The following is a 4,400-nucleotide window of genomic DNA, read 5'->3' as shown; positions in this document are numbered from 1 at the left end:
ATTCTGCTCTGGGATTCCCAGCCTTTCTTGGGTCTCTGTTCATGATTTCTGTCTCAATACCTTCACCTTCCTTTCCAAACCTCGCAAAGCTCCCCCTTTTTCCTCCAGGGTCACTGCATACAGTTGAACAGGTTGTGCAGTCTGCAACTGGAGGTGATCCACTAACATGTGATGCACCTTGGAGTTGTGTAGTGCATAGCCTGCATAACCATACATATTGACCCTGTGTCCAGCCCCTCTCTTGCTTCCCTTTGCACAGCTCTAGAAGAGCCCTATTACCTTCTACAGATCAGAAATCAGCACTTGTGTCCTATCTGGCCTCCTCCTTATCTATTGCTTAAAATGCAAATGTCCAGACTCAGACCTCCAAGCTTTGACTCCCTAAGATCCCCTTGGGCTTTTTTCTTTTGATAAAGCCTTGCTTCTGCAAATGAAAGCCTTCCTTTTCTCAGTCTATGCAGTGGGCTTTCAGATCCTATTTCAGAAATCCGAAGCCTCACTTTGACTGGAAGCTGTTTTCCACCATTCTTCTGTAAAAGTCTATGCCTCAGCTTCAATGGGGGGAGGCCTCATGGACAGCTATAATGATTATGGTAAAGATGATATTGGACTCACATTCCCAAATATTTCCCTATTGCAAGTTTAAGTAGTAGTTAGCTTTGGGCATGTAAAGGACAGAAGACTCAGAACCGAAACCCTGCCAAAAGGACAAAAATGCTTAAAGGATGGTCCTATATTCAAAGACCAACCCCAAACCAGAACTTCACCATGTCCATTCTCCCTTATAAATGAGAGAAGGCTGCCAAGGAAGACCACAAAGGGAATTGTAGCCAGGGACAGGGTAACAGCAGGTAACGTGAGGAGGTAGCTTAAGCATGGTAAAATGAAGTGAGGTTTACTAGGTTTTGAGGGCTGTGGATTGGCTCATTTGAAAATTTTCAGTGGGATTGGGCTATATGGGCTGTCCCGAGTTATCAGGTACATGGCCTCAGGGCAATTAGCATCTAAAGGAAAATTATATTACATGCCTTAAGAAACTGGAAAAAAAGAGCAAATTAAATCCAAAGACAGCAGAAGGAAATCATAAATTTTAGAGTGGAGATAAATGAAATAGAGACTAGAAAGACAATAGAGAGAATCAATGAAACCAAAAGTTCATTCTTTGAAAATGATCAACAAAATTGACAAACTTTTAGCTAGATTGACTAAGAAAAAAGTGAGAAGACTCAATTTGCCAAAATAAGAAATGAGAGCAGAGATATTACTAGTGACTGTAAAGAAATAGAAATCTTTTGTGAAAGGAAATAAAATGAAATGAAATAACAGGCTAAGAGACTTAAAATGGAGTTAGAGAGCAGTGCATACAGAAAGGCCCTTACACCACACTGAAACCCCAAAACTGGCTGTTAGAAGCGCAACCTAAGCAGCTAATAAAACCATTCCCTTTCAGAAAAACCGACTGCGGGACACTGATTACGTGCTTCAACTTGGCGGGCCTGGGCTGGGGGACCTGATCAGCCCCTGGGGAGGGTGGTGGGCACGGGCGACAGCGCCCTCCGCAGCCCCCCGGGCCTGGGAAAGTGAGGCCGGAGGCAGGCCCCATTTCCTCACCCAAAATAACACTGTTAGGGGAGGCTTGCCGGAGGGAACCGCCTTTTCCCCACCCCCTTATCTTGCCCGGACACTCCCCGTTGCCAGTGCAACTCCCATTACCACCAGTGCGCATACATTGTTGCCAGACACCGTTACCGGAGCAACTCTCGCCCCTTTTCAATCAACCTCCACGCCCTCTCAGAACCAATCCAAGCCTTTAACCTCTACAGCTACCCCGCCCTCTAAACGCCCGATATAAGCTTGTACTCTCCCCTAATAAACTCTCTCTCTCTTGGTTTCTTCACCCTAAAAGAATCGTGTCCCGCCTGTTCCTTTCTCGCCGCCCTCCATACTTTGCACGCCACCCCGCCGGGGACCTGGCCAAGTCCCCTGCCTCGCCCTCGCCTCCGGGAAAGAGCCCCCGCCGCCGGTACCCTCCAAGCAATCCTGAGAGCCTAGGATTTAGCAACCGGCCGCCACCCCCCCCCCCCAGATGAATCAACTGCGACCGCAACTGGCGCCCAACGTGGGGCTCGAACCCACGACCCTGGGATTAAAAGTCCTCTCCACGCAGTGGTCCAGTAAAACCACCCGCTCGCCCGGACGCCTCTCCCACTCCCCTTCTCCTCGCCTGCAAGGTAAGGGCCGCCTCTCCCTCGCCGCCCCGCGGAGCCGCCTCTCCCTCGCCGCTCCACGTCCGGAGCCGCCTCTCCCACGCCGCTCCGCGCCCGGGCCGCTCTTCCTTTCCCGCATTAACCTGGCTCTTGCCCCCGACTACCTTTCGTCTTCTCTTCCTATGTCCCCCCCATTACTCCTAACACTCTTCCTCCAGTAGCTTTCCCTCTTCCCCTCCATTACTTTGCTGTGGTCCTTTGTGTCTTTGTTTCTTTGTTTCGCGCGGTGTGCCTCTTTGCGACCGCCCCCCCCAAACTGCTCTGGCTACTAGAGGCTCCTGCCTTCTATTCTCGCCGTCTCCTTCGGCCTCGCGACCACGGTTTACCTCATTTTCTTTACTCAATAATCAACTCCCCTTTTTCTTTTCTCACTCCGCTATGGGTAATCGTCTATCTGCACGCCAAGCACCCCAAGTTCGTGCTCTGGCTGGTCTCCTAGACACACATCGCTGTAAGGTATCTGTCCGGCAGCTGCAAGTATACTGGGACCTCCTGCTGCCCTTTAACCCATGGCTCACCACTTGCCATCTTTGGGACCCTGTTACTTATGATCGCCTTATTGATCGGGTCACCAACGCCATGGAACATGAGAGCAAGCGCTTCCCTCCCGGCTTGCTCCCCACCTTAATAACCGTCCGCTCCTGCCTTCAAGGCTCCCTCCCCCCTGATCGAGGCCCCATTAAATCCAAGGAGGCCCTATCAACCCAGTCAACAGATTCAGACAGCGATACTAATGTAGACCACGATTCGGACACAGAGTCCTTAGTCGAGCAGATTAACAACGCGCTCGAAGTGACTCCCAAAAAACAAAATAACACTGAGCCTCGCCAAGATGGCGAACTTCCTCCTCCTCCTTCTTCTTCCATCGAGGGGAGGAAGTGCTCCGGCGATGACGTCAGCCCTAAGCTGGGCCGGAAACCGCAAGCGCTTTACCCCACCCTTTCACAGGGCGGAGCTAGTCCACCATCTTATGCCTTAGCCACTCCCACCGCGCCGCCGTCTTGCGACGCTTGGGGCCTCCCACTTCCGCCTCCCCCTCCGGCGAGCTCCCCCTCGGAGCCGCTACCGGCAGCTGCCGCCGCTCCTCCCACCCTGCCGACTAACAACCCCTGGCTGCCTTCTACACCTCAAGGCAACCCTTGGGACAACGCTCCCCCTACCCCCACTCCCGCGCCAAGCCCTCTGCAAGCGCGTCCTCCTTTCTCTCGTGCTTTTCGCTGCTTTCCTCTTAACCTTACCCCCACACCACAGAAACCGTACGACTGGTATCCCATTGACTCTGATACTATTAAGCAGCTTCGCAGGGCCGTCAAGGAGGACGGGTTAGGTAGCCCATACGCTTCCCAAATACTGCAGGATCTCAGCATGGACTTTTGCATCCCCCAAGACTGGGCCTCGCTTGCCCGTTCCATTCTTAACCCCGGCCAGTTTGTTGATTGGCGTGCTCACTTCCAGGCGAAAGCAGCTAAGCAAAGTGAGCAAGACGCAGCCACTGGAGTCTATCATCACCCCGAAGCCTATCTGGGCACGGGAGCGTTTATAAATGCATCCGCCTATATTAATGCGCCTGCCACCTTTTGGCCTATCCTTTGGGGAATCGCCTTACGAGCGTTTGCCAACTGCTCTGCCTGTCGGCCTAATAAATTCACCAAGCTCTTCCAGGAGCCGAGTAAGCCTTTCGCCACCTTTGTCTCCAGAGTCGAAGAAACCTGCGCTCGAAAGAATTGTCCAGCTTGTAAGGAAACAAACGGATGCTATTTTCTCCTCGTTCGTGCAAGTCCAGTACCAGCGACTCGCCACCTCTGACGCTCCCTACTCCGAGATGACAACCAACCCTCCGCGACCTCACCGCCACCGGTCAACCCGCCGACCGCGAGGCCCTTCTCGATCGCCTGAACATCGCACCAACCTCGAGCTCCAGCTTCTCTGAACCTCCAACTTTAAACCCCCCACCCTCGTCCATCCCGCAAGCAGCAAGGCCCCTGTCGAGCGCCCGGGCGCCACACCAACGCCGAGCTCCAGCCTCGCTGAGCCACCGTCAACCCCTTTTTCCCCTCCCCGGCCTCCCCCTTCCCTCATCCCTTAGCGGGCCTCTCCGGTAAGCTTCTTCCTATAATTAGAAAAGAAGGGGGA

Source organism: Choloepus didactylus, chromosome X, assembly GCF_015220235.1.
Source record: "Choloepus didactylus isolate mChoDid1 chromosome X, mChoDid1.pri, whole genome shotgun sequence".
NCBI lineage: Eukaryota > Metazoa > Chordata > Mammalia > Pilosa > Megalonychidae > Choloepus > Choloepus didactylus.
Note: the sequence above shows the minus strand (reverse complement) of the source record.